We start from the raw sequence: 27,995 nt of genomic DNA, 5'->3' as shown, positions 1-27,995 counted from the left end.
GCGATAACCAATATGGCCGTCACGCTGAACACGGCTAGCAGAATGTAGTAGCGAAGATTTTCTCCACCTGCATAAGGCGATGACGCGTGGGTCATCTCAGCCAGTTTGCGTTCAGACGATGAGCTACTCGCGCGTTTGTATGGGAGAGGTAGTGATGGGATGATTGTTGTAGCCCACGTGTAGTTCGCGAAATACGCCTTCTCACGTATTATCGTGTTGATCCCCTCTGACGGTATATTTGTAGATGTCCACCCCGTACAACCATCGGCTTGCTACGAAGATAGGGGCATGGGCGGTGGATGTGTCCGGACACACGACGTCGAATCCGGCCTTATCATAACGGATCCAGGACCCATTATTCATCCTGTAATTGAATTTATTACCGTAAAAGGGATAAAGTTTCCCCAGACAACCTTCGCTTGTATGAGAGAGAGAGCCGTTTAGCACTATGTCTAACTCACATGAATCCGTTGATATAGGATAGAATTCAAAAGAGTCAGCTGTACAAATTTTATTATTCATGGCTTCTGAACAGTGAGTGAGTTTATCTAAGTCTCTAATGACTGTAAATGATTTCTTATCAGAAGAAATCAGTACATGACCCTGTTAAATTGGATATTTACTGTATTTGAGTTATTCGTCATAAAAGTAGGAAACGGTGCTATTTTGTATGATTGCCAAGCATCGGAAGAATCAAAAGGAATCGTGATCATAATTCTATAATTTTCTACGCTGACTGATATTAGGCTATAATAGAATTCTACTTTATGGGCATCCAATAAAGGAATATAACCTAGCTTCTCCCGTCCGTTTTCCAAAGTTAACGTCAGATCTTTAATAGGCATGAGGTGAGGAGATAACACCCCCTTTGTTGCTAACGTAATTGCTTCTACGTAATCTTTGACTTTTCAATAAAATGTGATATTTTCACACGGATATGATCTATTTTCGAACTATAGTAAGCTAAAGTAGCCAGCAAATGTTGAACTTCCATGACCTGATCGGATATTATTTGAATGTTCATTAACGATATTCATTATTTGATTGATCGAAGATAACTGGCTGCGAAGTTCTGATAAGGCCAGTTCCGTTTTGTGTTGCAAAAACTCAATTCTTTTATTTTGATTATTTATCTTGAGGCGATTTGAGATTCCTAAGCCTAGATTCGCAACTGATCCTAAGATGTTTAGTCCAGCTAGAATAAGCGGGTTGCGGCGTTCAAGAGTATTGTGCCGCACAGACCACATCAGCAGGTCACGAGCGAGTTCTTCTGCCTCAGCGGTTTATTTTGTATGTCATAAGACAACATTTCTGCGACGCTTGTTGTTTGAGCTAGTGAAATCTCTGAGTTAGCATGAAAAATTACGTTCATGCATTTCCTTAAGGGAAATACCAAACCTCATCAGGTCATTCTTTAAGTTAAGGACGTCATCTTCAGGTAAGAAAATAGCATGCATATCTACCTCGATAACAATATTACTTGACACGATGAATACATCATCGATTCTCTCGATAATCGAGCCATGATTAAATTCTATGTCTTTAGTCCTAGCACTCTTTCCATACAACAAAGATGTCTGAATACACAATATCACTCTAACAATAACAGATTCATTTTTGAAAACCTGCAATGAGTAAAACAGATGTAATAACTCGCGTAAAAGAATAGGTTTACATACAATATGATTAATAGATATATATATATAAATTATTATACAAGTTTCATAAATACAACCATTTTTTCCCTCACTCCATCTACCTTTCTTTAGATTCTGATATGTGCCAATGGGACTATTCTCACATCAGTGGGTTTGGATACATTTTGAACCCTAACTCTATTGGCCGTTAAATTTTCTAAAATGTTAAACGGGCCTTCAAACTTAGGTGTCAGTTTATAATTTAAACCTTTACGTACGTATACTTGTATGTATACCTGATCGCCCACCGGCATATGTTCTAGTTGGCTTAGCTATTTTATCATGATTTTTTTTCATTTATTATCTGTGCTTCTTCTAAATTCTTACGAATTATATTATATCGACTTATGCTTGCATCCATAACATCCTTTAGAGGATTTGATAAATTAGTTGTAGGCTTTAAGATGTGAAAAGGCGTTCGGGCCGGGATACCGTACAGTGCCTCGTGCGGTGTCATTTTTATAGACACGTGATACGAGTGATTAAGTGTGCTTAGTACCGCAGGTATGGCAATGTCCCAGTGGGATCTGCCCCCCCTAAGGTGACCCTTAAAATGTTTAAACCTTACGATTTGCCTTTCCACTAGCCCATTAGACTCTGGGTGATAGATCATGGTATTGATTTTCTTTATACTAAGGAATTCGCACAAGGAGTTAAGGAAATGATTATTGAACTCCCCGCCCGAGTCTGAGATAATGAGTGTGGAATTCCATGTTTACAAATGTAGCACTCGTAAAACTTCCTAGCGCACTTAACCGCGGTTTTTGTTTTAAGCGCTATAAGTTCTGTATATCGAGTCAAAGCGTCTATAATTACTAGGAGGTGCTTATTTCCTCTGTCTGACTCGTAAAATCCTGTTAATAAATCTAAATGTACTCTTTCAAAGGGTTGATTTGGCACGGGGTAAGCCCCTAGGCTGACAGGTGTCTTCGTGTGCCCTTTGTATTCTTGACAAGTGCGACAATTTGCTATGTGCTTTTTTATATCTCTAAGCATCGTATGCCAATAAAATAAGGATTTGGCTTTCTGTGACATCAAGGTATAACCCGGATGTCCGTGCAGTGGATTTTCATGCAACCACTTTAAGACAGTGGGTATGAGTGAGATAGGCACCACCACCTGGTTGTTATTCAACTGCGGTGTGTTGCGGGTTTTCCTCGTCACAGATCTACACAGGATATTTTCCTGTAGGATATAATTCTGCTGCTTATACTTTAGGTATTCTTTTTCCTTCGGATTTCCGTTTAACGCAATGATGATTTTTTCTATTTGCGGATCTTTTCTTTGTTCCGTCTGTAATAGTTCAGCACTCCAGCCCAGATCTTCCTGTTCGGATATAGTTTTAACAACGGGCATGGAGGTTGAGATATCTATTAATTCAGCTAATGGCTCGGTACAAGATGAAGAGGGGTTGCGTGATAATGCGTCAGCAATGATATTTGCTTTCCCAGGTAAATACCCGATCCTCGCGCCAAGTCCTGAATGATCATGTGCCACCGAGTTCGCTTGGGGCTGTGACTAAAGCCTTTAAAGAAGTCGGTTAGGGGCTTATGATCAGTGAGAACCTTGACGGGATAACCGTAAATTATGAATTTAAAGTGCACGAGTGAATTAACAATAGCGAGCCCTTCCTTGTCTATTACTGCATATTTACTTTCGGAAGTCTCAGTTTACGTGAATAAAAAAGCTATAGGGAAAAACTGTCTATCATATTGTTGAAGCAATACCCCACCTACTCCTAGGTCTGAGGCGTCTGTTGCTATGAAAAATTCCTTATTGAAGTCAGGAAATTTCAAGATAGGAGAACTACACAGTTCATCTTTCAATTTATCGAACGCCTGTTGATGAATTTCAGACCATACGAAATCTACGCCCTTTTTTATAAGATCGGTTAGGGGAGCGGCTATGATTGAGTAGTTGCGGATGAAGCGGCGATAATAACCGCTGCATCCTAAAAATTGCTGTATTCCCTTGACGTTAGTAGGTATCGGAAAATTACGGATAGCCGACACCTTATCGTGGACGACTTTAAGACCTTCACTAGAAACCGTGAAACCTAGATAGACTAGTTCTGTTTTAAAAAATTCACACTTGCTTATCTTTACCCTTAAATTATGCTGCCTTAACCTTTGTAACACTAACTCCAATTTACGTAAATGTTCTTCTAATGTGTTGGAAAAGATTACTAAGTCATCCATGTAGGCATGTAGGATATCTCCCAACAAGTCTCCAAACACGACGTTTATCATACGAGTAAAAGTGATAGGAGCACAACGTAAACCAAAAGGCATACGCAAAAATTCATAATGTCCCCTGGCTGTGCTGAAGGCAGTGTATGGGATACTTTCTTGTTCCATCGGAATCTGATGAAATCCTTTTAGTAAGTCTAGGCTTGTGAAATATTTATTCTGGCCTAGTAAAGATAGGATATCATCGTACATGGTACTGGGAATCTGTCAGGGATTGTTTCTTCGTTTAAACGACGAAAATCTACGCATATCCGCCAAGTTCGATCTTTTTTCGGTACTACTATTAACGGAAAACATTGATAAGGGCTGTTTGATTTCCTAATGACTCCTTCCTTTAACATTTTACCTACTTCCTCTGTTATCTCATTCTGAAATTTCATAGGAAGTCTGTAAGAAGGTACATAGATTACTTTCTGTTTGTCCTTGAGCCTGATTTGATGCTCGATGACATCCGTTTTTCCTAAGGTTCCATCCGTAGTGGAAAAAACATCATGATATTTAGTTAACAGATTCAAAAATTTCTGCTGAATTTCTTTCTTCTTGAATATCTTTTATTGATTTTTGTTCTTTAATAGATTGCAAAAGGGTTTCATCCGCGACTGATTGAGCGTGATTTATCTCAGCTACGGTGAGAATGCGATGTTTATAAACTTCGGCATCCAAGATATGTTGATTTTTGTGGATTACTAAAGTGGTATTCAAATGATTACAGACTTCGATATTACATTGCTGTTGTGAGCCGACTGTATAAACGGCTTGTGTGACGGATAATCCGTGTGTTTTCAGAGTTTCGGAAAGGATTAATGTTTCAGATCCTGGCAAGGTACGTTCTTTTTACACGCACTAATATATTTGAAGTTACGTTAGGCTCGAGAGTTTGCGTGCAAGCTGATATTACGGGTGAGCGAGAGTTCTGTTCGGGTTGCCTGTATTATTTCTTGGTTCATGAGACAGGTGATTGGTTCCGTAATGTAAGTGACAACTCTGGCTGTCTCTTTATTATCTAAAACAGATTTTAGGGTATTAGAAGACCTATAGAATTTCCCTTTGATATACACGCCGTGTTTTGCAGGTGCTAAGATAATATTTTGAGTGCCCATAGACGGGTATCCGATAATTACTGCGGGATACATATTAATGTTTTGTACAACGACAAAGGTATCAGCAAACGTGCGCTTACCGACCTTGTACTGTACATGAGTTACGCCCACAACATTTAATTCATTATTCCCAATGCCTGAGAGCCTTATTCCGGACTTTTCTATAGGGAAATTTGAAAAGAGTAAATGATGAGTCCTTAAATCCATTATATTACGTGGACTACCAGAATCAAAGAACAAAGTGAATGACTTATGGTCCAAATTTACTGCATGTAAGGTTGGTCGCAACTCGTTTTGACTAATAATTGCATGAATTTGTTGCAAATCTACGGGAACCTGCACAGATTGTTTTGATACGGCCGTGTGTTTCATAGGAAAATCAATTGTCTCACAATGATCTGATAAATGATTAAACTGATTATTTGATACAAAAGATGTTGATATTGATGACCCAACATCGCCCTCTCCCCCCTTGGAGTGAACTACGTGGTATTTGTTTTGTTTATCACACCCTGAAAATTCGCTTGCCCTTGCGAGTTCTGGCTAGACGGCCCAGGAACAGAGGTACCTGAAGCACGATTTGTTTGTTTCTGCTGTTGTGCAGAATTTCCGTTTGGTTGTTTCTTCCTTATAGTAACTGAGGGACCCTTCTTTTTATTTGCACTAGCAACTGGTTGCGTGTTTGTAGCGTTTGGCTGTTGATTCCTCGAGTAGCAACGGTTATATGAATGAGTTGAACTATTGTGTATTGAACAAAAACGCGTCCGACAGTCTGAAATCATGTGACCTGGTCGTTTACAGTTATAACAAACCATCCCTGCAACTTGATTATTATTATGTACCACATTTACTTGTTGTGGCTTGTTCTCATTTTTTGCAAAAACTTGAATGAGCGAAGGATCTAGGTCGGTACATTTAGACATGTGTTTTTTGATTTGTTTATACACATCTAATTCCGTACTGTCGGGCTGCAATTTTTTATCAAAACACCGTACTAACGCTTCAGGCAACATTACAGTGATAGACGTAAGGTAGATCAAACGGATAAAATCTTTCACTTTGATTTTAGCACCCGCAACCCACCCGGAGTTACCTAAACTATCCTGATATTCATTTAGCCGGTCGGCAATTAGCGCCGCCCATCGACAACATTGAGCTGAGTCATGGAGGCTTGGTTAAGGATATTTCTCAATGCCAATACTACATCTAAAGCCTCTTCACCCCCATACACGGCACGTAATCTAATTTTGAACTCGTCCCATGTAAGCGCTTCTTGGAAAGAAACCCCTCTTAGATACGCACTTGCGTCGCCTTTAACAAAGTCAACGAAGCTCTTGGCCTCCTGTAATTGTACTGCTGGGTCTGTGATTGCTTTTTGCATTTAAATAGCGTCTACAGATGAGATCCATGCCTCAACATTTTGAGGCAGGAACCCATTGACCCGACCTTGAAAAGGGACTATCGCTGACCTCGCGCTAACGAGAGTCACCACGTTGGGGTTGCCAGCCGGAGTGGTTTGCCATTTCGGCTTTCACTTTTTTCTTATCACTTCTATTCCTTGCAATCCTATCAAAATATCTATAAGAGTACACTCGACCACTACGTAAACGCATAAGCAATGTACTGTATAAGTGTGTTATAATAATAGGAAAATCCCCCAAAAGATACAAAAATACAGATAATATGATAAAATATTATACGGAGAATTCCTGCAAGAAATGGTTAATGACAACTAGAAAAGAAAAAAAAATTAATCTGCGGGCGAGAACCTCGTAGTTGAAGATAGGTTCTGTAATGAAGGAAGATTAATATGGCGAACAACTCACCCCCAGAATACTGGACGATCGACTCTTGATGAACAACACTTCACTGAGGAAAAGACCTGAATAGATAAAATGGTACTTAGCTCCAGATTATATTGCGAAGGATTGTTGACATGGTATGACGTCACAGTTCCTGTCCACGTCTCGCGTCGGAAGTCGTGATGACGTCACGGCCTTCTCTCGGTGCACGATGCGCGGTAGAGTCCAAGATTGATGACGTCACAGCCTCCGTCCTTGCACTACTGCGTATAGCTGTCCACTCTGCGTCCTTGCTCGTGAACGGGTGATGTTCCCTGTGTTTGTTTTCTTCTTTCCGTTGATGTTCAATGCTGCTCTCGTCCGGTGTAGATTCTCGAAGATAAGTGATAACAGTTGCTCAAACGTCAGTGTTAAATGCTTGTATTCCTCTCGATGAAGGACATAGTTGCGTCTTCATAAACTGTTGCGTTGATTGAAGATCCCGTTTCCTCTGTTTCGTTTGATGTTGAAGGTGGAAGTTAGTTCTTGTAGACCTTCGGTCGGCTGATATGGGTCTTGTTAATTATGTTCTTCGTTTATTAGCTGCCACCACTTTCTAATGTCTTATCGCTTGGCGATAGACTTTTTGTTTTTTCCTTACGGCTGTTATCCGTAAGTAATGTTTGGTTCCTCCCATCTCCCTTGGATATCTTAGTAGAGAGGTTCTTTCTTGTCTAGAGGAGATGATTCAAACAGGCTAGTTGAACAAGTTAACAACTTTATTCTGTAACTCCATACTAGGAGATGCAGCTCGGTCGGACGACCGATATGTTTGATTCTTGGCGTGGAACTGCCATTCTAAAGCATCGCGTCGATAGCGGAACATTAGCTATCTCAGCAATTCATATAAAAACACATACGTAGTTCGCCGGCTCGGAAGTTACAAGTTTCCGGCGTAGGTTAACAGGTCAACCGCTTCCCATGGAAGTTGTTGTGCAAAGTTATCATAACATAAAAATGTTGACAAAGCTTTGAGCTAGATCAGGCTACTGCAGACAACGCATAGCGTAATCTAAGGTCTGCTTTGGTCACGTAGAACCCTCCTAATGCCATGACCCCAGGTCACTGGTTTATATATAATGTAATTCTTACATTTGCATGATGATAGGGCCTTCGGGAGGAAGTGTTTTGTCCTGTCGGAAAAGGTTTTGATACAGGGCGTGAATCTCCCGGCGGATTCCCGAAGTCTGCCGATGGAGACGTCGGCGTCGTCAGCATTGGTCGGGAAGAACTCGCCAGGGACTGTCAGTGGTTCCCCGTATACCTTCTCCGCAGGTGATGCCTCGCCGTTCGCCAGCGGGGCAGTCCTGAGGCCGAGGAGGACCCATGGTAGCTGGCTCTTCCAATCTTCACCGGTGCAGCGTGCCATTAGGGAAGCCTTGAGCGATCGGTGGACTCTCTCCACCATGCCGTTAGCTGCCAGGTTGTAGGCGGTGGTGGCGTGTAGCGATGTCCCCATTAGGCGGGCCAGGGCAGTCCACAACTCCGACAGGAAAACGGGTCCACGGTCCGTCATGATCTCGTCTGGCACTCCGAATCAACTGATCCAGCTGGCGAGAAGGGCACGCTTTGGTGGTTGCCTCCAACATAGGCGTTGCCTCAGGCCATCTGGTGGAGCAATCGATTATCGTCAGGAGGTATCTGGCGCCTCCCGACGGGGCAGGGGGCCCACGATGCCTATGTGAATGTGGCCGAATCTTCATTTCGGCTGCGGGAATTCCCCCACGCCTGATTCTGTGTGCCGACTGACTTTACTAGTTTGGCAAGGCACGCAGGTCCTGGCCCACTTGAGGGAGTCCTTCCGAATTCCGTGCCAGATGAACTTCTCCGTCAGGAGGCGCATCGTCGTCCGGCCCGAGGGGTGCGAGAGTCCATGTATGATGTCGAATACGGCTTTCCTTCGGGAGGCTGGGATCAGTGGGCACGGGCGGCCCGTGCTGATGTCGCAGTGGAGCGTCGTGCCCACGTGTCCGAAGGGCACGTCTTCCCACCTGAGGGCGGTGATAGCTGTGCAATATGCAGCGGTCTCCGGGTCGGCGGCCTGTTCCCGGGCGAGGTCTTCGTAGTCGATCCTGAGGTGCACGGCGTTGATTTCTATCCTCGAAAGGGCGCCCGCCACGGGGTTGTTCTCGTTGGGCACGTACTGGATGGTGCAGCCAAACTCTGCGATGGCTGCCAGGTGCCTCTGCTGTCTAGCTGACCAGGCGTCGCCCGCCTTGGTGAAGGCGTGCACCAATGGGCGGTGGTCTGTCCTGATCGTGAAAGGGGCGCCCTCGATGAGGTAGCGGAAGTGGCGCACTGCTTGGTACACCACCAGGAGCTCGCGGTCGAACGTGCTGTATCTCGTCTCGGCGGGTGACAGTTTTTTATTGTAGAAGGCGAGTGGCTGGGCCCCGCCCTGGACCATCTGATCGAGGACAGCCCCGCAAGGAATGTTCCTGGCGTCAGTGATGAGGCGTAAGGGTGCAGTAGGGTCTTGGTGGCATAAGGTCGCGGCTCTGGTGAGGGCCCTCTTTGTCTTGTTGAAGGCCTGCTCTTGTTCAGCTTCCCACATCAGGTTCTTTGGTTTCCCCTTCAGGACCTGCGTTAGAGGGGACATGGTGCGGGCGGTGTCGGGGATGAACCGGCGGTAGTAGTTGACCATCCCGATGAATTCCTACAGGGACTTGACTGTGGTTGGGGTTGGGAACTTCTGCACCGCGCCTACCTTCGAGGCCATGGGGCGCATGCCTGCCGCAGAGATCTCGTGGCCGAGGAAGTCCACCCTCTCGGCATCAAAGGTGCATTTGTCGAATTGGATGACCAGCCCATTTTCCTGCAGGCGCTTCAGGACCGCTCGGACATGGTGTAGGTGCTCCTCTGGGGACCTGGAAAAAATTAAGATATCGTCGACGTAGCAGGCGCAGAAAGGCAGGTCCCCAGGATGCTGTCCATCAGGCGCTGGATGGTGGCCCCTGCGTTTCTCAGGCCGAAGGTGGAGTAATGGAAGACGTAGGAGCCAAAAGGCGTGGTGATGGCAGTCTTGGGGACATCCTCGGGGTGCACTGGAACCTGAAAATAAGATTTTAAGAGGTCCATTTTCGTGAAGACTTTTGCTCCATGGAGGGCCCCGGTCAAATCCTGCATGTTTGGCAAGGGGTAGTGGTCGGGGATCGTAGCGAGGTTGAGACTCCTGTAAGTCTCCGCAGGGCCTCCAGGTGCCGTCAGGTTTCCGTACCATGTGTAGGGGCAAAGCCCAAGGGCTTGACGCTTTCTTGCAGATGCCCATTCGTTCCATTTCCGAGAACGCCCGCTTTGCATCCTGGAGGCGACCCGGAGGGAGTCGTTGGAACTTCGCGTGTGTCGGGGGGCCCGTGGTGGTGATGTGGTGGAATATTCCGTGCTTGGGCGGCGTCCCTGCCACCTGATGAAGTTCCGGTTTGAAGACTTCAGGGAATTCCTGCAGGAGCAGTTGCCGTACTTGTGGGGGGCGACGGTACAAATTGTGGGGGCGCCTGGGCCCGCTGCAAGTGGTAGGGAACGGCATGTCCCCGTGTCGAGGAGGCGTTTGCGGCCCACGTCAACCAGGGGGCCGTTCTGCGCCAGGAAATCTGCCCCCAGTAGTGGAATCTTGACGTCCGCGATGGTGAACTTCCAGACGTAGTTGCGCCCCAAGATGGATATCTCGAGGGACTTCGTGCTGCAGGAATGGATGGGGGTCCTGTTTGCGGCGACGAGGGCGGTTGTTTTGTCAGGTTCGTGGCTACGGTCTTTTCCTGACTGCGGGAATATCGAGTGCATCGCCCCTGTGTCCACCAGCATCCTCCGGCCGGAGATCGCGTCGCGGACATAGAACCCTACGGTGTGTGATTCCGACGAGGCCGTTGCCATGGGCGGCTTTGGTTTTGTCTGCCATCGCCGTTTTTTGACTGCTGGAAGGTGCAAGGGCTTTCGCACCTCTTGGAGTATCTCCTGAACCTCTGGTGGTAGCGGCACCAGGAGTTTTCGCCGCGCTGCATGTGGGAGGACTTCCCCTGGGATACGGCGCCGATCTCTTCCGTTGGGTCGTCGTCGTCTTCTCCCTTCTCTGTGGCTAGGCACACGGAGGATCGGGGGGCAGCGAGCTTTGCAGCATTGCTCGACAGCGTCTTTTTTTTGCTTTCTCCAGTAGTTCGTCGTCGTGGAGGGTATATGCATCCGTCAGCTGTTTTCGGACGTCTGGCTCGAGTTGCCGCAGGAATATTTCACGGTTCAGGCAGATTTCTTTCTTTTTCCCTTCGGAACCTACTTCAGGCAATCGGACGAGGCCCATCACCGTGTCCCAGGCATCCTGTGGGTCGGCGCCGCGCATGGGGTTCGTAACTAGGTCGAAGGCGCAGGTGGCCTTTTCAGCGATGGGCGTGGAGTAGGCTGTCACGAGCCTTGTCTTTATCTCATCGAGTCTGACCGGTTCAGTTTGTGCTCGGCCGGTCAGCCAGGGAGTTATTCACCAGAGTTCTGGCTTCCATTGCGAAATGGTTACACCTCTCGGGAATCAACATTTGTCTTTATTCTGATGGCGCTACTCTTCTCCCCATCGGAAGCGAGATGCATGGAGGACCCACGGCAGACTCTTCAGCTAGCTCAAGAATTGGGTATAATATCAACAGGGTCAAGTCCCAATTAGTTTTGATTGTCGATTCTATATTTGGGCATGAAGATAGAATCTGAGTTTTCAGGTTTTTCCATCGGACTAAAGAGTCTGCTCTTGCCTGCAAGCAGTGCTGAAGTTTCTTGATCAACCATCGTGCTCTGCCAAGTACTGGTTGAGCTTGCCCGGTACTCTGTCATCAATCAAGAAGTTTGTTACTTTGGGAAGACTGCATATGAGACCGCTTCAGTTTTTCCTCAAAGTGAGTTGGCAAAGGAAGCTTCATCCAGACTCGCTTATTTTTCAGATCACTCCGGAGATCAAGCAAGACTTCAAGTGGTGGCTCACAGAAGGAAGATTTGCGGAGGGGAAATCTGTTTCCTGAGCCCCAATCGAACACCATTCTCAGACACATCAGACCTGTTTTGGGGTACGACTCTGGGAAACATGGAAGTATTGGAGACGTGGTCTCCAGAAGGCAGGAATTTTCAAATTATATGAAAAAGCTCATAGCAATACATCTGGCCCTTCAGCACTTTGCAACAGTGACTCAAACAGAACTGTCATTGTTCATTCATACAATACCACAGGCCTTGCGTATATAAAGAATCAGGGAGGGACATATTCACCCTTGCCCTACAAGACAGCCAGGGATCTTATTTAGGCTTGAGACAATCGTACGAAGATTGTCATAAGGTATATTCAAAGAAAGTTAAATGTCTTGGTGGACGAATTAAGTCACCACAAACAGGTTCTATGGATGAAGTGGACATTTCCACAGTCCGTGCAAACCTGTGGGGAAAGCCGTCGATAGATCTATTTGTGACATTGAGGAATCACAGACTTTCCCTTCTCACCTGTCCCGGACCCACTAGCGTGGGGAATAGATGCTATGATGCTAGACTGGTCGAATCTCAGTGTTTATACATTCCCACCGTTCAGCTTGGTGAGGGATGTCATAAACAAGTTTGTCTCAACAACATTTTGATGATTTTGATAGCCCCCTTGTGGCCATAGAAGGAATGGTTCCCGGACCACCTCAACCTTCTAGTAGACTTCCCAAGACTTCTACCTCAGCAACGAAGTCTACTCAAGCAATCATACTTTCATCTGTTTCATCAAGGACTATCCACTCTTGCTCTGACAGGCTTCAAACTTGTCAGAAAGCTTGTCAGAGCTTTTCAAAACCAGCTGCGGAGGCAATTGCAAGTTGTAAATGCCAATCGTCCTCGAACATTTATCAGTTGAAGTGGGCAGTTTTCTGCAGCTGGTGTAGAAGACGTGATGTATAAACTACCACTATAGCTCAAGTAGCAGATTTTCTTCTCTTTTTAGGGACGTCACAAAGTAGCTACGTTATCCATATAGGGCTACAAAGCTATGCTAAACATGGTGTTCAAGCAGAGGGGATTGGTCCTATCAGCCAATGTAGTTATCACTGAACTTGTGTTTCAAGACTTCCAAGCTAGAAAGGAGAACTTCTTTATGGAATCTAGATGTTGTCCTTAAATGGATTTCAGGACCTTTTGAACCTCTTTAAGCTTTAGACAAGAACATAGGTTTTACTCAAGGAAATGCGGTGTGTTCTTTCACTCTGGGTTTCTTAGTCATAAGTAAAACACTGTCCAATTCCTGGCCTCTTTCATTCACAATCAAAACAGTAGTGCGTTAGGACCTTTTTCCATAGCTGGCATAGTTTGGGTGAGGAAGGATAGGAATATAGGCAGCCCTCAGTTAACAACGGCATCAATTAATGGCTTAATGGCTATCTGGTTTTACGTAGCTTGTCTAGCGATGCTGTTAACTGGATTTTCATTGTCAATCTCTGGTTAGCAGCGCCGATCTCTGGTTAACGGTGCCAATATTTGGTTAGCAGCGCCATTAAGCAGGTTTGTATTGCTGTTATCGCCGATTTTTGGTTAGCAGCATTGGCTTGGAATAGAACCCCCTGCTGTTAACGGAGTACTGCCTTATCATCTGTTTCTCTGTCTCCTCGCCTTGATTGAGATTATCAAGTTACAGGAAGCCTGTTGGGTACAGTGTACTCGGGTACCCACCTGTCATTTTCTCTTGTTTGGTTGGGTGTTGGTTTTTATGGGAAGTGTAGGTAGAATTTTCTCTCATTTGGTTGGGTGTTGGTTTGCATGGGATGTGTAGGTAACGTGCGTCTGGTTAGTTTTTTTTTATGGTATTCCCAAGGCAAGGGCATTTCTTTAATTTGATACTTTGGTAACCATTGGAGTACTCCTTGGTTGCAAAGCTCCCATTAAAGTAGAGGCGGCTCTCAGCTTTACTGCTGCCCCACTACAGGTCGAGATGAGCAACAGCCAGATGCAGTATCCTCCTGGTGTAACTCCCACCAGGTAAGGTTTCAACAAACATTTCATCAATGTTGGCTAACTTTCTAATTAAAACTTCCTCTCAATTACAAGTGCATTAGAATAGTTTTAGTCCATGTTTCACATCCCTTGTCAATGTGGGAATCAGCTGTGTCATTACTTGGTAAGTTACTTAAAAAGGACATTTTCATAATAAAAGAATAAAATTTCACATATACATACTTACCAAGTAGATATACATGATCGGAGCTCTCCCACCTACCCTCTTATGGACATTGAGCATGAATGAATTGAGCTCGTCAGCCAGGTTGTACCTATTCTTTCCCGAAAGTGGGCAGGTCTAATTACCTACACAAACAAAAGATCACTATTGTGGATTTTTTTAACTTTAGCTGCTGCGATTAGTATGGACTAATAGCAATGTAATTACTGTAGTACTTGGTACAAATTCGACATGAACAGCTGTTCGGAACGTAACTTATTCATACGTAGAGGAACATCTGAAATGTTTTCAAGATGATGATGGTGTAAATATGCAACTGGTTACTATGTATCATATTTAAAGGAATGCTTCAAAATGCAAGGAAAGGTGTAAGGAATATCAGTTCTTCAGTTCATTTTGAATGCACTGAAATATGAAATTCATCCTTTGCACCTGCCATTAAAGCTGTCATTTCAACATGCATTGATGATCATTACTATGACTGAATTTTGCAGTACCCAGCTTTTTTATAGAAACTGGTAAATAAGCAATATCATGAATGAATCTCTCAATTTTTTAGTGTTTATTGCCAATGTCGTTTAACATTACAAATATATGATGATAAATCAACAAAATCTGGGAAGGGAATCGCCTCAAGTCATTGTTCTCCTTAACTGAGTATGGCTGCAGCGTCTTAGTTATAGAGGCTGAAATTTTGACAGTACTGAATAATACATGACTTTGTGAGAAGAGTTTGTTTTTAAATCAAATCATCAGGTAGTGCAAGATGGATCTGGTTAGGCATTAATGTTATGAGATTGATTAACAAAGGTTATAAGCAAGTCTTAAAAAATTTATATTAAATTTGTTTATGAAACTTAAGACTAATAGTAAGTCAGTCCATTATATCTAATCAGTAGGAAACAATACTAGATGTAAAAGGCTGCATTATCTTGTCTAATGATGGTACAATATACTAAAACGTGTTCAAAGTATATTTTGTAAAACATTATTTCCCCAAATGAAGTTTGATAATCTGTTTCAGGAAGAGCTTGAAGGCGTGTCTGGGGTAGCATTCGAACTTCTGAGTTTTTGGTGAACTGGTTGAAATACTTCTGTCAAGAACAAACATGTTGTAAATTGACTACCATTTATTAAAGATAAGGAAGATCTTAAAAAACTAGCCAAGTGCAGTAACTGAAATATTGTAAAGGTTAGGATAAGAGTTGTCTCCCTGTAAGTTAAGACTCAACATTGTAGGTAATTGTGGTATGTATAGATTTTATTTCTTAATGGAAGGTTGAACATTTCCATTCTGTATGAATTTGTATCAAAATTGGAAGTCAGTATACAGAAAAAGGACATTTTTTCAACATTTGCCCAGAGGAACCTAACATAGCATGGATTTTATTTTTTCCCATTCGAAGGTTATGGACCCTCCTATCAGAGGGAGTGGAGAAACATCTGGTAGTATACGTACTACAGTGTTTGACAGTTACGTGTTATTACTGTATATGTAGTTTGAAATGTCAACAAAATTAGTCTGCAGCAAGTTTGTGTTTTTGTTATTTATATTGATACGTTTTATACACAGAAATGCTGAAAGCCTGTAAAACTATCTTTTCACTTGACTAACAAAAATGAATGGCTGGAATTTTTGTCTAGTAGAGACATTTGACATACTATTGGGTAGCATCTTACCCTTTGGAATTCCCCGTACTAGATGTCATTTGCAATCCATCCTTGGAGATGGGAATGAATCTTGGATGTGTTGTATTAGAAGTAAACTCAATTTAGTTTGTCAGTTTTCATGACAAAGAGATACAGGTGGTGGCCTGATTAGAATCGTTTTACAGTCATACCTCCTCGTAAAGGGTTTGTACGTTCAGTGCATCTCCTACTTTCCACCCTTTCCTAACAATGGTTTTGTATGTAATGGGACTTAATCCAGTAATTACATTAGCTCATAGTTTTCCACATACAACAGCCAAAATTCAAATTTTGCAGAATGAATATATTAGCTAATTCGTTCCTAATATTGCTGTTAGGGTGCGGTACTGTATGGCAGTTGGTGTTGAATTCTTTTGTTTAATATCGAACCTGAGGTGGACCTCTCAGGGTTCGTAACATTGTGGCTACCTTTGGCCAGGCTATTCGGCACCGTAACAGATTGAAACAGGGAGAATATAGAAAGAACCAGAATGAGTGAGATGGTGAAAGAGTTTATTGAGTCTGGTAAGCTTCTGGGTCTAGAGGGGAATGATCTCCGTGAGTATGTTGAAAAGAAAGAAAGAAAAGTATGCGAGAGATGAAAGAGCGGCTGAGAGAGAAGTAATGAAAATGCAGCAAGAGAGAGAAGCAATGAAAATGCAGCAAGTGAGACAAGCAATTAAAATTCAGCAAAAGAGAGAAGCAATGAAAATGCAGCAAGAGAAAGAAGTAATGAAAATGCAGGAAGAGAGAGGAATGTTGGTAATGCAGCAGGAAGAAAGAGAGAAAGAATGTATGCATGAGCAGGAAGAAAGAGAGAAAGAACGTATGCATGACTTTGAAATCGCCAGGTTAAGGCAAATCACTCTTAACAGTCAGACAGGCCAGAACGAGAATGAAACTGACAGGTTAGGTATAAGTGCAGTGTTGAAATTAGTACCAAAGTTTGATGAGGAAGATGTAACGAAATATTTCATGTGTTTTGAGAAGTTAATGGAAAGAGTAGGTTCTCCTAAAGAAATGTGGACTCTATTTACAGTCAGTTTTGAGTGGTAGGGCACTTACCGTGTATAGTTGTATGTCCAAGGAGGAATGTGATGATTATGATATTGTGAAAGAAACTGTTCTTAGCACGTACAGGCTAGTACTGGAGGCGTACCGTAAGAAATTTAGAAATTTGAGAAAGGATGAAAATATTACGTATGTAGAATACGGTAAGAAGTTAGAAAGGCTGTTTTTTAATTGGTTAACTTCTGCTAAAGTTGAGGATTTTGATGATTTGAAGAACTTAGTGTTGTTAGAAAACTTTAAAGATAACGGATCCCCGGAAATTAAACTTTATTTAGAAGATAGGCGAGAAGTATCTTTTGCAGGAGCCACTAGGTTAGCAGATGAATATAGTTTGACTCATAACTTAGTGTCGGTAAGAGGCGAAATGATCCTTCATCTGGTAGAATACAAAGCAGTAAAGGTTTCAGTTCTAGTAATAGCAATGCCAGTAATAGTGACTATTCCTGTTATACATGCAGAAAACCTGGTCATACGTCTAAGGTTTGTAAGAGTAAAGTGGCGTCTGGTGGCTCAGAATTAACTTGTTTCCAATGTAATGGGAAAGGGCATTTAGCGAGAAATTGTGCAGTAGAAAGGAAGGACGGTATGAAACCAGTGTCTCTAGTTAACCTTTCGTCAAGTATGAATGATTTGATGAGAGAAACAGGAAAGTTTTTGGTGAATTTCTGTCAGGTGGTGTAGTTTCCTCTCTTGGAGGAGTATATTCGAGGGAAGTAGTCTTGCTTCGAGACACAGGAGCTGCTGTCTCACTGATTAGGAGAGTACGCACGCCAGACAGGGCAGAAATCAATATGGAAGAAAAAGTCATGTTAGGTGGATTTCCTAGCACTTGTGTTCTTTGTCCTTTGTTGAAATTGAATTTAGAAAGTCAGGTATTGTGAGGACTAGTGAAACTAGCAGTTGTTGACAGTTTGCCCAGTTGATGGCATTGACATCATTGTCAGTAATGACTTAGCTTTATCCAAGAATGTGAATCCTGTTGAGAGTGAGATTCCAGTGCCTGAAATGGTAGTAACTAGGTCAGGTTTAGATACAGACATAGACTACGGTCATAATTTGTTCGTGGATTCGAACAAGTGTGAGTTCGTGGATTCGAACGAGTGTGATAGAGGTGGCAAGATTGATCTTGGTGTGAGTGTGGCTGATAAACCTGACTATCATTGACAGTGATAGCCAAATGGAAGGTGTAGCTGTCAAGAGTAGTGTAGTCGATCTAGCGGAATCAAGTACTAGTTACGGTGATGAATTAGGCCCTAACCTTTTGAATAAGGATGAACTAGTCAAGTTTCAGAGAGAGGATGAGACACTAACCTGAATTTTTTGTAATGTGAGTTGGATGATGATCTCGATAATGTGTGTAAGGAAACTTTTTGTTTAAAGGACAAAGTTTTGTGTCGTTATGTTCAGCCTAAGTCAGGTAGTAAAGAGGAAATCACAGAACAATTAGTAGTTCCTAGGAAGAGCTTCGTGAATTAGTTTTGAAGTTAGCAGATGATGAGCAAGGACATTTGGGAGTAAATAAAACTTTCAGGCGTATTAGTAGGGTGTACTTTTGGCCTGAAATGAAGTGACGTAAAGAGGTATGTTTTAAGCTGTCATGAATGCCAAATTGCCGGGAAACCGAATCAAGTAATTCCCAGAGCCCCGTTGTGTAATATTCCTTCAGTAGGCAAACCTTTTGAGAATGTAGTTATCGATATGGTCGGACCTTTGCCTAGAAGTAAGGGTAGAGAAGATTACATAACTAATCTAACTAATCTAGAGAATTATCAAAATAATTTAAGAGATGCTTGGCAATTTGGAAAGAGAACGAGTGTGTTTGGCAACTAGTGAAAGAGAATGAGAGTGAAAGTCAAGGGGAGACTAAACGGAAACATGATCTAGAGCAAAAGAGAAAAGTTTGTGTGTAAGAGATAAAGTTTTAGTACTAGTCCACAAAGAAGGTCCCTCTTTACCTTAAAAGTTCGAGGGTCCTTTTTCAGTGTTAGAGAAGAGGGGAAATAATCATTATATAATTGATATGGGTAAGAGTAGAGCAAAGTGGATGCATGTAAACTTGCTTCAGAATTATAAAGAACGCTCCATGCCGTGGCCTCCGCCCATGTAATGGTGTCACAAAGAGAAATTAGTTTTGAGAAAAATGCAAGAGGTGTTTTAGTATTTCAAAGTTTTAATCAGAGTTCAGAAAATGGAAAAGTTAAGAGGAAAGGATAATGTTGTAGCTGATAGCCTAACTAGAGTTTTCAGAATGAGTAGCCTGATGACCGTTTTCTATTTTGGCACGAGTGGGTGTGTGAGTGAAGTGCGCGTGTTTAACTGGATTAAAGCTTTATGCAGAATTGTTCCCCTGCTGTTTAATTCTTGTTACTCTTTAGAAAAAAAATAAAATCGGATGATTTCATTTTTTTTCTATTTTGGGGGGACGTGTCATGGTAATTGCTTTATAGCAAAGAAAGATAAGTTACAAGAAAGGAAAATGCATTTTCTTCAAGTAGGTCTGCAGCAAAGAGGCATTCGCGCACATGTTGGAGGTGCCTGTTCTTATGATTGTTCTAGAATCGTCAAGTGAGGTATGGAACTCGACAGGCACTGACATGCCATGAGGATCGCAGCATATTGTGATGCAACATTCTGTCTAGATCCTTCTAAAGATTTCTTGTCGTCTCGGGAGTCTGTGACGTTCATGCTCCGCCCCCCATAGGCCCCGCCCCCAGGTCACCGTATATATACGACTGACGAAGTAGGAGAGATCAGAGATCAGCAGCAGAGATCATCAGTGAGAGACCAACAGATATCATCAGATCATCAGAGGGAGATAAGAGAAGAAGGAACAGACGAAGGATCAGAGAGAAAAAGGCACTCGAGAGTTTAATCGGAATCTGGTCAAGTCGTCGTCAGGAAGTGGACGACCATGATATTTCTACGATGAGCAAGCATTCAGAGAGGAAACGTTCTACAAGAGGTTTCAATGAGTTCCTGTCCTTCGAGTATCAAGAGTAGACATTGTTTTCTGCAAAACGGAGTCAAGAAGTTGTCTGAAGTTATAGTCCTCCTTGGTGAAATCGTCGCTTTGAGGATTGGTTTCCGACAACGGCTAAACTTACCAGCAAGTACTTTCATTACCTCACTGTTTTCCCAGTTCATACAGTGTAAGATTTTACTTTTGCTATGTAAATAGGAGAAACTATTCTGCATTTATCTTTGTTAGTAAGCTTGTAAATAAACCTTTGTTCTGTTTGTGTATCTTTCTATATTTGTTTCCCCAGTTTCAACTGTTGGTGTTGAATTCTTTTGTTTAATATCGAACCTGAGGCGGACCTCTCGGGGTTCGTAACATTTACATAGTAATAAACTGTAATATATGATTGTGGATTTTTATGACACAATCAGCTTAAAAGTAATTCTTGAATATTGCATCATTGTTTACCGGCCCTAGGCTATTCTAAAGCTGTCAGTAAATAATTAACCTAAAGTAGTTCGTAAATAATAAGAAATTTCATGAGTTCAAACATTTGCAGTTAAGCCAAAACCATTTTTGTTCATCAAGACATTCTTTAGGCCAAAACCTTTTTTGTTCATTGAGCCTGAAATACTCATCACACTTTTGCAGATTACTGGAAAGTGTTTTGGGTGGGTGGCTGAAATACAATAAGGAGAGAGTGGTGTTAATGTTGGCTGCATTGGGCTATTGTTAGAAATGTTCTTGTCTGTTGAGTATGAACCACTGGCTCTTGTTTCAGCAGTACTTTGGAACTTTGCAGAGAAGGCTCCTAGCTTCGAGCTCGCTTGGTGGACCCCAGTGCAGGACACAAGTCCACTAGTGGGGGCGTGTAATTGGTTATTGGATTCGATTACTTTAATTTCCTGAAAATTCTTGTAATGATCTCTTTGATTAATCAGTTATTTGTAAATATTTGTTTTATTCTTTTATCGCCAATTAAAGAATAAAACCAGTGTTTTACAATATTCGAGTCAGATTTGCTTTAATACCAAAACTACTTGTTAATATAAAATTTCATATATTTTTGTAATGTTTTACAGTAATGGAGTAGGATTTGCTTTGATACTTTAATACGAAAACTGCTTGTTGATATAAAATTATCTTTTATTTTAGAAGGCATATGTAAATTTACATTATTTTGAAATATTCGTGTCTGAATATATAAAATACTCATGTTATTCATACATTTTACTCATATTTTCATGCCTAGATGACAGAATTTCCTATTTTTGTACATGAACTTTCCTGTCAGATATATACTTAGCTTACGTCTCTGACGTCGCGACAGAATTCAAAACTCGCGGCACACGCGACAGGTAGGTCAGGTGATCTACCTTACCCGCCGCTGGGTGGCGGGTGTAAGAACCAATCCCCCTTTCTTGTCAGATTTTCTCTGTCGCCCGGCTTGACAACACCTGTTGTTAAGTCCTCATGATAGTTGGATTTATTCTCGTTGCCGAGGATTATTTGGATTGACTTTTTGGTGAAGTACCCTTTGTCCGTTGGCTTGGCATACACTACTTTGGATTGTTTTTTGGATTTTCTTTGGATTTTTCTTATAATGGCTGATTCTGATATTAAGAAATCTTCTGTTTTTCGAGTATGCTCTGTGAGTGAATGCAAGGTGAGGCTTCCTAAAGCATCTGTAGATCCTCATAGTGTATGTATGGGTTGTAGAGGGAATGAATGTTCTTTCAATAACCCATGTAAAGAGAGTGAAAGGTTGGATGAAGATGGATGGAAGTCTCTTTCTTCCTACTTAAGAAAGTTAGAGAAGGATAGGGTCCGTAAAGCTTCTTCTAGGAGCTCTAGTAGATCGCGAATTAGCGAGCTTGATGTAAAGAACCCTGCCATAGATTTAGTACCTTCTCCAGTTTCAGCCCCTGCTCCCAGCATCGAACCTGAAGATTCGTGTTCGGAGGTGGCGTCCATGAGAGCCACGATTAGGAGCATGGAGAGCAAAATACGCTCTCTTGAAGGTAAGAGTGATTGTGCCAGTGAACAGTGCAGTGCCCCTAGTGCAGTGGAGGGTGCGTCTGACCGGCTCACTAATGCTTCCAGGCCTAGACCTCTTCCAGACTCCCAGACCCAGTGGAGGAGGAAAGTCAACAGCCGCAGGAAGGTTAGGGAGAACCCCCACCGGTCAGGCGTCCCCTCAGCAGATCCTGTTGCTCGTTCCCAGGCTGCCTCGGATCGAGCCAAGAAGGTGGTGTTGCGCCAGTGTTTCTCTTCGTCTTCGTCGCCCTCTCCTAAGCGCGGATGGAGCGCCTCGGAAGCCTCTCACCCTCTCAAGAGAGCCTGGAAGGAGCCTTGCGCCCTTCCCTCCAGCCCCGAATCCTTCTCTGAAGAGCCGGAGATAGAGCCCAAGAGAGCCAGGAGATCACAAGAACCCTCTTCTCCTTTCCTCCCTCGGCCCTCGTCTCCAGTTGAAGCGTTCGAGAGATCGCCAGCGCGCATCTTGGCGGGTCTGCAGGCGCAGATCTCAGCTCTGGCTGACTCCTTGGCAGGGAGTTCCCACCGTCGGAAGGACGTCTCGCTCCCGGTGAAGAAGTCTAAGAAAGACAGTTTGGATTTCTCGCCTCCTGCAGGAAGGTTTCAAGAGCCTCGCAGCTGCGCTTCCTTCAATCAAGAAAGCTTTAGAGACTGCTCTCCGAGCAGGCGCTTCTCACCCCCCAGCAGGCGACAAGAGCCTGGCAGGCGCAAAGAGCCTGACAGGCGCTCTTCTCCTGGTAGCCGCTCTTCCAGACTTAGACAAGAGGAACAGGATGATCGGTTCACTTCTAGCAGGCACCATTCGCCGAGGATCCGTTCTACTCCTGGCAGGCGTCAAGAGCCTGACAGGCGCCAGGATCCTAGTATTTACCAGGAGTTTAGTAGGCGCGCCTCCCTGAACGGGCGCTCTTCGCCTGGAAGCCGCTCTCCATTGGACAGGCGCTTGGAGCCTGGTAGACGTTTTTCTCCAGGAGTTCGCTCTTCGCCAGAGACTCTCTCCCCTTGACAGACACAGAGAAGCGAGTAGGCGCCAAGAGCCTAGTAGGCGCCAAGAAACCAGTAGGCTCCTTTCACCGAGTAGGCGCTCTTCCCCAAGTAGCCACTCTCGACTGGACAGGCGCTCAGAGCCTTGTAGGCGCTACCCGTCTGGTAGGCGCTCTTCATCGGAGAGCATTTCTCCCCGTGGCAGGCGTCAAGAGCCTGGCAGGCGCCAGGAGCCTGGCAGGCACCAAGAGCTTGACAGGCACTCTTCTCCTAACAGGCGCTCTCCCATTGACACGAACTTAGGATATGACAAGAGCGCCTCTTCTAGTAGGCGCTCCCCTAGTAGGCGCTCTCCTAGTAGGCGCTCTCCTAGAAAGAGCTCCCCTCCAGGCAGCCGCTCTTCGAAACCTCATTCTTCTGAAGAGGACCAAGGTGCTACTGACGAAGATTTATCCAAGGATTCTTCGGTTTCCTCTTGCAAGAGGCTGACCGACCTCCTCTTGCAAGAGTTTGGAGATTCTCTTTCTGCTGTTGCTGCTCCTTCTCCGCCCTCCTTGTTTTCAACGGCGAAGACTACCAAGACGTCTTAGTATGTCAAGATGAAGCCGACAGTATCAATGAAGAAGGCCCTTAAGAGCTTTGGCGATTAGCTGTTCTCCAAGGAGGAGAAAGGGAAGACCGTTTTTTCTTTCCCGCCTTCCAAGTTGATGGGAAAGATGGGATTTTGGTATGAGTCAGGGGAGCCTTTGGGCCTGGTTCTTCCCTCTTCGGCGGACTCGGACTTCTCTTCGTTGGTGGATTCCGCACGTCGCTCGGCTCTTAATTCTGCAAAGACGACGTGGGGAATGAGTGAATTGGACCACCTTCTGAAGGGAATGTTCCGGGTCCTCGAAGTATTTAACTTCCTTGACTGGTCCCTAGGAGTATTAGCGAAGAAGACGCAAGCTCAGGAGTCTCTTTCTCCAGAAGATCTTCATTCCGTCCTGTCGTGTATGGATAAGGCAGTGAGAGATGGATCTGGCGAGGTAGCTTCGCTTTTTGGAGCCGGAGTCGTCAAGAAAAGGGCAGTGTACTGCTCTTTTCTAACCAAAGCAGTGTTGCATGCACAGAGGGCCTCTCTGTTGTATGCTCAACTCTCACCACAACTCTTCCCAAAGAGGATTATCCAGGATATCTCCAGCGCGCTATCAGCGAAGGCCATGCAGGATATGTTGGCCCAATCGGCGAGGATTCCAAAGGCTTCTTTCCAGCCTAAGACCAAGAAAGAAGCAACGAATAGACAAGAGCCCTTTCGAGGAGGCCCTTCTTCCCGTGCCTCCTCCTCCAGAGGAACAAGACCTCCTAAGAGAGGAAGGACCTTCTCTCGACCTATTAGATCGAAAAAGTAGTACGCATGTCCTCCAGACTACAGTAGGTGCCAGACTGCAGAGCTTCTCAGACGTCTGGGCACAGAAGGGGGCGGACAACTGGTCCCTCTCAATCGTCAGGAAAGGGTACCTCATTCCCTTCATTTCGAGACCTCCTTTGACCACAACACCAAGGGAGTTGGTGGCCAAGTACAAAGACCCTCACATGAACCAAGCCCTTGCTCTAGCAGTAGAGCTTATGCTGGAGAAGGAAGCTATAGAGCTGGTGAAGGACCCTCTTTCCGCGGGTGTTTACAACCGCCTCTTCCTTGTTCCCAAAGCCTCGGGAGGATGGAGACTGGTTCTGGACGTAAGCGCCCTGAACGTCTTTGTGAAGAAGAGGAAGTTCGCCATGGAGACGACATCTTCAGTCTTAGCAGCTCTTCACCCTGGGGACTGGATGGTGTCACTGGACCTTCAGGACACTTACTTCACGTGCCGATCCATCCTTCTTCTCGCAAGTTCCTAAGGTTCATGTGGAAAGGAAAAGTTTTCCAATTCATGGCTTTGTGCTTCGGCCTCTCGACAGCCCCCCAAGTGTTCACGGGGCTCATGAAAAATGTAGCACAGTGGCTACATCTGGAGAGAGTGAGGGTTTCCCTCTACTTAGACGATTGGCTGATCAGAGCCAAATCGAAGGAGAAATGTCTGGAGGACCTTTGCAAAACGTTGACCCTAGCAAGTTCTCTGGGACTGTTGGTGAACTTCGGGAAATCACAGTTAATCCCCAGCCAAGATCGGATCTATCTGGGGATTTGGATGGTTTCTCACAGCGAGGGAGTGGATGAGTCTGTTGGGGACACTCTCCTCGCTGGAGCAATTCGTTTCTCTAGGAAGGTTGCACCTAAGACCCCTTCAGTTCTTTCTGAATCGAAGCTGGAACCACAGATCTCAGGACCTAGATTTCCGTTTCAAGATCTCGAACGAGATAAAGGAGGATCTCCGCTGGTGGGCAGACCCTCTTCTCTTCGAGGAAGGTATTTCCCTACATCTGCAGAACCCCAACCTAGTGTTATTTGCAGATGCGTCGGACATGGGTTGGGGAGCGACTCTAGGTTCAAGAGAAGTGTCAGGCACCTGGGAGGAGGAACAGGTGTCCTGGCACATCAACAAGAAGGAATTGATAGCGATTTGGTTGGCCCTCAAAGCTTTCGAGCCCCTCGTCTAGAAGGCAGCGGTTCAGATCAACTCAGATAACACCACAGCCCTGGCTTACATCAGGAAGCAGGGGGGGACTCACTCATTCTCCCTGTACGAAACAGCAAGAATGCTTCTTTTGTGGTCGGAGGAAAGGGAGATAAGTCTCCTCACCAGGTTCGTACAGGGAGAAAGAAGTGTCAGCCGATCTTCTGAGCAGAAAAAACCAAGTCCTTCCCTCAGAGTGGACTCTGCACTCGGACATGTGCCAGGAGCTGTGGAGAACGTGGGGCAGACCTCATTTGGATCTATTCACGACCTCCAAGAACGCAAGGATAGACCTTTACTGCTCCCCGATCTCAGACCCGAGAGCAGTAACGGTAGATGCGTTTCTGATGGACTGGAAGAACCTAGACCTGTATGCATTCCCTCCATTCAAGATTCTGGGGGAAACTCTAAGGAAATTTGCAGCATCAGAGGGAGCAAGAATGACCTTGATAGCTCCGTTCTGGCCCGCCCAAGACTGGTTCAGAGAGGTACTGGAATGGTTAGTAGACATTCCAAGATCCCTGCCACTAAGAGTCAATCTGCTCAAACAGCCCCACTTCGACAGGTATCACAAGAACCTCCCCGCTCTCAGTCTGACTGGATTCAAACTATCAAGAGTCTGGTCAGAGCGAAGGGCTTTTCGGCAAAGTCTGCAAGAGCTATTGCCAATGCACGTAGACCTTCCACCACCAGGGTCTACCAGTCGAAGTGGGATGTTTTTCGACGCTGGTGCAGGAATCAGAAACTTTCCTCCTCCAGTACCTCTGTGACCCAAATAGCAGACTTTCTACTCTTCCTGAGGGAAAGATGCGGTCTTGCGGTCTCTACCATAAAGGGTTACAGGAGCATGCATCTTCTGTGTTCAGACACAGAGGATTGAACATCTCGGAAGATAAAGATCTTCATGATTTGATCAAGTCTTTCGAGACTTCTAAGAAAGTCTCTAGTTTGACTCCAAGCTGGAATCTTGACGTGGTCTTGCTGTTCCTGAGGTCCTCGAGATTCGAACCACCCCAATCAGCCTCTTTCAGAGACCTTACGATGAAGACATTGTTTCTCATGGCTTTGGCTTCGGCCAAGAGAGTGAGTGAGTTACAAGCCTTAGAGGGAAATGTGGGATTCAAGGGAGACTCCGCGTTTTGTTCCTTTCTCCCTTCTTTCCTGGCCAAGAACGAAAATCCCTCCTCACCTTGGCCCAGGAGTTTTGAGATAAAAGGCTTATCCTCTCTGGTCAGAGTAGAAGAGGAAAGGACTCTTTGCCCTATAAGGATCCTTAAGTTTTATCTCCAGAGGAAGAGAAGACTTAGGGCTAACATGGACAACCTCTAGTGTTCTGTAAGAGACCCCAGTAGGCCTTTGTCAAAGAATGCTCTGGCATTCTTTATTAGGAACCTAATAAAGGAAGCTCACGCAGCATGTAACCAAGACCATTATAAGCTTCTGAAAGTCAAGGCGCATGAAGTAAAGGCCATCGTGACGTCTTTGGCTTTCAAGAAGAATATGTCTTTACAGAACCTCACGAAAGCGACTTTTTGGAGGTGTGATTCGGTCTTTGCCAACCACTACCTTAGAGACGTAAGGATTACGTATGAGAGGTGCTTTGGGTTAGGCCCGTACGTATCGGCAGATTCAGTGCTGGGGCAGGGAGCTGAAGCATATCCTTTTTAGATTTTTTCCCTTTATGTATTTGTATTGTGTTTTTTGGTTGTATGAAAGAGGTTGCAGGGAGGCACCTCATTCATTCGTAGTACTAACAATTAGTATTTTGGTTAGGTGATCTGTTTTGTGCTTGAAGCTCCTTGCATTGGTAGTGGACAGGTTCTGTCATTTAAGTGGGCGGATCCCCTTTGACAAGACCCTAACTGGATTCTACCAAGTAAGCGGAGTCAGTTCCCATTGGTAGACCCAAAGAGTTTTTCAGCTGTAGGTCACGCCCTCGCTGTAACTCTTCAGGCAACGCAGACTAATAGACAGTAACTATGAAGTCTTCTGCCTAAAACAGGTAAGAACCAAGGTTTTTTTATATCCTATAACATGTATTGTCTCCCCTTTCTTTGTAATTGAATGTCTCTTTCCCTCCACCAAGGGTGTCAATCAGCTAAGTATATATCTGACAGGAAAGTTCATGTACAAAATTGATATTGTTAGTATACAATAAAGTTTTGTACATACTTACCTGGCAGATATATACTTAGCTTACGTCTCTGACGTCACGACAGAATTCAAAACTCGTGGCACACGCTACAGGTAGGTCAGGTGATCTACCTTACCCGCCGCTGGGTGGCGGGTGTAAGAACCAATCCCTCTTTCTTGTCAGATTTTCTCTTCCACCTGTCTCCTGAGGGGAGGCTGGGAGGGCCATCAATCGTATATATCTGCCAGGTAAGTATGTACAAAACTTTATTGTATACTAACAATATCTTTTTTATAGAGTAGTTAGTAATGGATTACTGATCGATTATTTTCATGAAAGTAATCAGTAACCGAGATCACCAGAGGTGCCTGCCTGTTGCCTGATGCCACTTCTCGCCTTCTACCAGCCCTCCTGTCTTAATAATTCACTACTGTGCTTGGCTCCCTCGCTTCCTTCCCATGCCTTTGCCAGCCTT

General features: G+C 44.4%; 1 long non-coding RNA gene across 1 annotated transcript in view; it reads left to right on the top strand.

Annotated features, from left to right (window-relative positions):
* Nucleotides 1–15,724, top strand: part of LOC135221431 (uncharacterized) — a 32,605-nt gene extending 16,881 nt beyond the window's left edge. Inside the window, exon 2 of the long non-coding RNA XR_010315945.1 lies at nucleotides 15,083–15,724. This is a non-coding gene — a long non-coding RNA (uncharacterized LOC135221431). The remainder of the gene's footprint in view (nucleotides 1–15,082) is intronic.
* The last annotated feature ends 12,271 nt before the right edge of the window (nucleotides 15,725–27,995 follow it).

The sequence above is a fragment of the Macrobrachium nipponense genome, chromosome 2 (genome assembly GCF_015104395.2).
Source record: "Macrobrachium nipponense isolate FS-2020 chromosome 2, ASM1510439v2, whole genome shotgun sequence".
Taxonomy (NCBI): Eukaryota; Metazoa; Arthropoda; class Malacostraca; order Decapoda; family Palaemonidae; genus Macrobrachium; species Macrobrachium nipponense.
The sequence above is the reverse complement of the archived record's forward strand: the minus strand, read 5'-3'. Positions and strand labels throughout refer to the sequence as shown.